The sequence below is a fragment of the Notamacropus eugenii genome, chromosome 5, assembly GCF_028372415.1.
Source record: "Notamacropus eugenii isolate mMacEug1 chromosome 5, mMacEug1.pri_v2, whole genome shotgun sequence".
Taxonomy (NCBI): Eukaryota; Metazoa; Chordata; class Mammalia; order Diprotodontia; family Macropodidae; genus Notamacropus; species Notamacropus eugenii.
This window is the reverse complement of record NC_092876.1, coordinates 6,214,554-6,222,037: the sequence shown is the minus strand read 5'-3', so window position 1 is coordinate 6,222,037 and position 7,484 is coordinate 6,214,554.

Here is a 7,484-nt window from a genome sequence, read left to right as displayed (position 1 = left end):
TCATGGTAGGGAGAAGGGGGCTGGGTTACTAGGACAGAATATCATATACTTTGTCAGATAGTCTCAGTGTAAGGGATAAACTTTTGTTTCCACAGAAAGCATGTATAATATAAACCAGAAAGGTTTATGGTTTTGTTTTTTGGTTTTTTTTTTTTTACTGTGGAATGCAGGAAAACTATTCGAGAGGTAGTCTTGGGTATGTTGATTAACACTTCACTCAGCAGGGCTGTCAGCATATCTGGAGAGCTTCATTCCACAACACTATTTTAAATGTTAGGACTCTTCTTGTGTTAATGATGAAGGAAACTTAAACATTCTGGGTTTGGCCTTTTATCAGTTGGGAGAATTCCTTTAAAAGAATTTATGGCATGTCTTTCTTTTACTAAGTAAAGTATAAAGAAAATGAGAACTGTGGCAGGGATGTAGACCGACATGGGGGTGGGATTTAGGTGTTTTTCAGATAGGCTGTGAAAGCTGAAGTACCTAGCCAATGGGAGGCAGGAGGGAAATTGGAATTGGGAAGAAAGGCTTGCATTTGAGCATGTGTCCTCCATTAGGGGGCTACCCATTCATTCAGAAAGAAGGATGTACAATAAAGTTGGCTGGCTTCACAATGAGTAATGTTCTTTCTAGAGTGAGCATGTTTCTCACATCGGTATTAAATACTTTTGCTTATTTTTGATACTAGGCATCTGGGTAACGCAGCGTATAAAGGCAGGAAGACATGAGTCTAAATCCAGCCTCTGACATTCACTAGCTGGGTGGCTCTGGGCATGGCACCTCCCTCCCAGGGTCGCTTCGAGGATGCAATCTGTGTACCTTAAAGGGCTCCATCAATGCGATTGTAGTATTTGTAAAGTATTTAGTGCAGTGCCTGGCCCATAATAGGCAGCCAATAAATGTGCATTCCAGGCCCCTCCTCTTAGGGGGGCGGGTCAGTCTCAGGTAAAGACAAAAGGGTGGTTTTAATTAAAAAACAATGAAATGGAATGAGTAAGAATGAGGAAGGAAATGTAGTAGTTCTTTCATTTAATATAACCAACTAAGGTATCTATAAAGTTTTTTTAAGTTGACTCTGAAATGAATGACAAAGCATTTATTAAGCACTTGCTGTGTGCCCCGGTGGGGAAGGGAGGTGTTACAGTAGATAGAGCCATGGGCCTGGAGTGGGGGAGATCTGAGTTCAAACCCAGCCTCAGACACAGACTAGTTGTGTGACCCAGGGCAAGTCACCTAGCCCCTCTTTGCCTCAGATCCTCATTGGTAAAATGGGGACACGCTAGAGAAGGAAATGGCAAAGCACTCCAGCATCTTGTCACGAAGAGTTGAACATGAATGAATGTGTACCAAGCATCTTACTAAATGCTGGGATAGAAGAAAAATGAAAACATCCTCTGCCCATGAATAGTTCACATGCTAACAGGGGAGACACAGACAGCAGTAGTGGCTCACAACAACCGACAGAGCCATGGAATGATTTTTACTCAGGGTTCCTTGTAATTCTGAAATCTTTGACCAAGTAATATAAACAGGTAGTGTGGTTCAGTGAGAAAGAAACAGGATTTGTAATCTCATGACCTGGGGTCCAGTCCAGGCTCTTCCACTTTCTGCTTGAGTAAGCTTGGGGAAATCACTTCGATCATCTGCCTCAGTTTCTTCTCCTGTCTTTATAGCACTAGCACTTAGCACAATGTCTCAAACAGCAATCAGTAAACATTAAACTCCTACTATGTGCCAGGTACTGGGATAAGCACTGATAATACAAAGAAAGGAAAAGAAATTCCTGTCCTCAAGAAACTTGTAATGTAAAGGGGGAAGACCACACATGAAAGAAGTAAGATGGTAAAGGGAGGGCATCCTGATACCAGCTGGGAAATGATGCCCTTGGTCCCCTCCGTAAGTAGATGCTGAGGGAGGAGCTCTCTCATGACCTCCCTTCATCCACTCCATCAGAGGGAGAAGGGTGGGCACCTTGGGGCAGGGGTGCTGAGGTTCAGAGCTGACTTCATCTTGCAGAAAGTGGGGAGCACAGGAGAGCAGCTAGGTGGGAAATGAAGTGATGCTCACCAGATCACATGTGTTGACTCAGTAGGTTAGCTTAGATGGCCTCTGTCTTCAGGCCTTTCCTTATGGGTTTTCCAGTGGAATAGTAGCTCCTGGAGGGCAAGGACTGCTGTGCTGTGTCTCTGTCCAGCACCAAGCACAGTGCCTGGCACATAGTAGAGTTCTGATGATTCTTGTTGTTTAGGGCCAGCCAACACAGCAGAGGAGCCAGTAGCTTCTAACAGGATTTATGGATTTAATGCCCCACAGATCAAAATACCAACAAACAACATATCTTAGAAGTGAGCATACTGTACATACATACATACTGTATGTAAACAAAAGGTCACAACTGTGCTGGGAATCATGAAAAAGAAAAAGCAGAGAGGCTGCATCCTACAGCACCATTATCAAATGGTAATTATACAGATATGTAGGAGATAAACCCTGTAAATGCAACAGTGTGTGAAAGTCTTCAGCCAGATTGCATATGTTTTTTATCAGCAAAAAATTCATAATACCAAGAAATTAAAGAAGGTGGGAGAACATTTAGAAGCATTAATGGATATCAGAGGATTCATATCAGAAAATTCATATTGATATGGAGCTGTTTGATTGTCATGAATTTGGGAAAATATTCATAAGGAGGCAATACTTTAAGCACTAAAGAATTCACACTGGAATGCGGTAAAGCTAGTTGGAAGGCAAACCTTACTGTACATCAGAAAATTCATTCGAGAGAAAATCTGTACAGCCCTCTGAATACGACAACCGTGGGAAATTCTTCACCTGGGAAGGACACTATTGCACATGATTGCAATGAATGTGGGAGAGCCTGTCTATGGGAGGGCAAACTTTACTACTCATAAGAGATTTCATACTGGAGAGAAACCCTTTGAAAGTACTGACAAGCCTTCAATCAAAGAGGATATCTTACTACACATCAGAAAATTCATTCTGGAATGAAATACTTTGACTTTAATGAATGTGGGAAGGCCTTTCATGAAAAATGAAAACTTAACATATGTTAAAAAACTCGTACTGAGGAGAAACTCTTTAAGTTTGTGGGAATATGGAAAAAACTTCAGTCAGAAATCATCAATGATTTCACATCAGAAGATTCATGCTGGAGTGAACCCCTTCAAAAGTAGTGAATGTAGAAAAGCCTTCCAGGACAAATCTCATTTTACTGGCCATCAGAGTTCAAAACCCTTTGAGCATAATGACTGTGGGAAAAACTTGAGCCAGATAGCATCACATTTTCCACATAAGATAATTCACATAGGAAGGGAGCATTTTGAATGCAGTGAATATAGGAAGACCTTCCATGACAAATCTTGCTTCACTGTACATCAGAGAGTTCATACTGGAGAAAAATCTTTTGAGTATAATAACTGTGGGAAGAACTTCACTTACTAAGTGTGAAAGAATTCATATAGTAGGAAAGAATCTTGTAGTAGAATGAAATTAATGTTTCAAAGTTCTCTTGTTGAGTTGTTTCAGACTCTCCATAACCCTATAATTTATATAGTAGGAGAGAATCTTGCAGTAGAATGAAATCAATGTTTCAGAGTTCTCTTGCTGAGTTGTTTCAGACTCTCTGTAACCCCACTGGGGGTTTTCTTGGTAAAGATACTGGAGCAGTTTGCCATTTTCTTCTCCACTTCATTTTACAGATGAGGAAACTGAGGCAAACAGTTAAGTGACTTGTCCAGGTTTTGAACTCGGGTCATCCTGACTCCAGGCCCAGTGTTCTATCCTTACTTACTAATTATTTGCTTATTAATTTACTTAGTAAGCACAAAATGATTCTTGTTAAAGAGCAAGCCTTTGGCTGTAATGAAAACCTTCAGATGCTCCCATGAACTTTAGAGACTTGCTTCAGTCAATCGGATAACAGGTGTCAGAGCTGATATTGGAACTCAGGTAGGAGGATTCCAAATGCAGGGCTCCTTCCATTTCATCACACAGCTCAATTTAGTAAATTAACCCCACAAAAGTGTAGGCCCAGGATGGGTAGAGCAGTGGTGGGAACAGTCAATGCTCCCTTTCTCCCACAGAGTTAGAAGCAAAACTCTTCCTACCAACCTCCCCTACTATGAAGACAGTGGCGTGGTGCCCAAGCATGTGCCACAGAAGGGGCAGCCCTGCTAAGAACAGTAGAAGGTCTCTTCCTGAGCCACTGTGCCCTTGGGAGAGCCGTAGGGCCTAATCTCCAGTAAGATCACCAGGATCCTAAAGTCTTATGGATTAGGGGTGGTGTCAGAAGCAGGCCAACGCATTTTGGAGAGATGGCCTGTGCAAAGACTGGGAGGGGGAAGAAGCTGGAAGTCTTTCTGGGGTACATAGAAGCCACAGAATGGTGGTACGACCATCCCCAAGTGGTGCTGCTCCTGCCTGGCTTGTGCCTAGACGTTCTCACTGCTGTCTCCCCCAACAAAATGTCAGCTCCTTGAAGGCAGGCCCTGTCTTTACCTGGCACACAATAGGCCTTAGTCAATACTGGTTGGCTTGAGTGACCAGCCCATTCATGGCCTTCATATTGGGTACTTTTTCAGAGTTGATTGATATTTTGATTTTAGATTCATCAGTGCTGAGAATGCTGCTTCACATAAATACATAGTACAAAGTGGCAGAAGTATGTTTAGGGCCATTTCAGAAATTGTTGAAAATTGTGTCCTAATGTCAAGCCAAAACTCATTTAACAATTTTTTAGGAAACCCAAGTTTTAAACCTGTTTCACTTTATAACTCAGCAAATTTTCATGAACTTTTATTGGCAGATGACTGATGTTTTCTATTTCAAGTGAGTATGGTTTATGAAACCCAACTTAGTTTTTTGGAATCAAAATTTGAAGGGAAGTATTTCTGAAACTGTGTCTCCAGGTACTTCAGATGATCCATTATAACACTTACAATTAAATCATATTAATCAACTCTGAAAAAGCTGAAGATGTTCTCCATCCTGCAGTATCAAATATTCCACCAAGATTTAATTCTTTATGTAAAATAAACAAGCACATTCATCTCAGTGTGCAGATTTGCTTTCATTTGTAGCAAATGGTAAAATTCTATGTATACCAAAGAATTGTTTTAAAATAAATTTCTTTATGATTTATCAGTAATTGTTCTATTTGTATACCTATTTTATATACTTCTATACCTGGAGTCTCAAAAAACTTCTCAGGTGAAAATGAGTGGAAAAAATTCAAGAAGCTCTGGCCCAAACTACATCAGGTAGATTAGGACTGGCATTAATCTAAAACAACTCCAGATGCAGTGAACAAAGAACTAGGATCTGTCCTCTAGCAACAAAAAAAGAATTGACTTAAATGAAATGGTGAGTATGTACAAAAAATATAAAATGCCCAAATGAACAGAAAAAGAAATAGAGAATTTAAATAAGTCACTCTCAATAAAAGAAATCCAACCCCACATGAATCCCCCCAAAGGGGGAGTAACCCAAGATCAGACGAATTTACAAGCAATTTCTATAAAACATTCAAAGAACAATTCTAATATTACACGAATAGTTTGCAAGAATAAGAACAGAAGAGATCCTACCCAATTCCTTCTATGAAACAAATATTGTCTAAATCCCTAAACGGAAAGACTCAAAAGGGAAAAAACTCTCGATCAATATCCCTGATAAGTAATGACAACAAAATCAATATTAGCAAATAAAATATTAGCAAAGAGATTATGCCCTATGACCAGGTTTGGATTTATACTAGGAATGCAGGTTTAGTTCAATGTTAGGAAAGATAATGGCCTCAACCAGGCTGAGGGGAACCAAGGGTTCTCAAACCCATTGGTGAGTTAGAGGGGTGTCTACCCCAAGCATGTGAAGACTTCCCCTGGTGGAGTGGGCCATGAAGGCAGCTGAAGCAGGCGATATGGAGCACTTAGAGCTTGGTTAGACACCAAAGAACTCAAGGTCATCCACAGCATCCTCAGCCATCTCCAGCCGCCATAACTCTATGCTGCCACTGGACTGTGATGACTCAGGAGGAGAGAGTGAGGCTGATGACTTCGTGCAACTGTGCCTCACTTAAATCCAATTTACACATGAATCAAAAAAAAAAAAGTAATAGGGGAGGGGTCCCTTCTGTGGTTCGGTGGTCAAGCATCCTAGTCCTGCTGCTTTCTGATTGGCTAGCTATTGTGGTCCTTTCTGGGCAAGATGAATAGTTAGGTACCTTGGTCCTGTCTTGGGCTAGATGGAGGATGTGATTGCGTTGAGTACAAGGTTGATTGTTTAAAGATGTGAAGCGGATCTGGGGGCGGTGCCTGTATTGAGTCTGGAGGCCTGTGGGGTGGTTAGATCAGGACAAGCCTGCTGTTCAGGGGGACCCACAAGGAGTTAGAATTTTGGGGCTGGGGGCAGCTTTATTAGGATTCCATCACCAACAGCCATGAAACAATATCTATCTCCATCCATCCATCCATTCACCCATCCACCCATCCACCCACCCACCCACCCACCCATCCCTCCATCCACCCATCCACCCATCTATCCCTCCATCCCTCCATCCACCCATCCACCCATCCACCCATCCACCCACCCGTCCCTCCATCCACCCATCCACCCCTCCATCCCTCCATCCCTCCATCCATCCATCCATCCACCCATCCACCCATCCACCCATCCATCCATCCATCCATCCATCCATCCATCCATCCATCCATCCATCCAGTCTATCTATCCGTCTACCTAACTATCCGTCTACTTGTCTGTCCATCCATCCACCCATCCACCCATCCACCCATCCACCCCTCCACCCCTCCATCCCTCCATCCCTCCATCCACCCATCCACCCATCCACCCATCCACCCCTCCACCCCTCCACCCCTCCATCCACCCATCCACCCATCCACCCATCCACCCATCCACCCATCCACCCATCCATCCCTCCATCCACCCATCCACCCATCCACCCCTCCACCCCTCCATCCCTCCATCCCTCCATCCACCCATCCACCCATCCACCCATCCATCCCTCCACCCCTCCATCCCTCCATCCCTCCATCCATCCATCCATCCACCCATCCACCCATCCACCCACCCACCCATCCCTCCATCCACCCATCCACCCATCTATCCCTCCATCCCTCCATCCACCCATCCACCCATCCACCCATCCACCCACCCGTCCCTCCATCCACCCATCCACCCCTCCATCCCTCCATCCCTCCCTCCATCCATCCATCCACCCATCCACCCATCCACCCATCCATCCATCCATCCATCCATCCATCCATCCATCCATCCATCCATCCATCCAGTCTATCTATCCGTCTACCTAACTATCCGTCTACTTGTCTGTCCATCCATCCACCCATCCACCCATCCACCCATCCACCCCTCCACCCCTCCATCCCTCCATCCCTCCATCCACCCATCCACCCATCCACCCATCCACCCATCCACCCATCCATCCA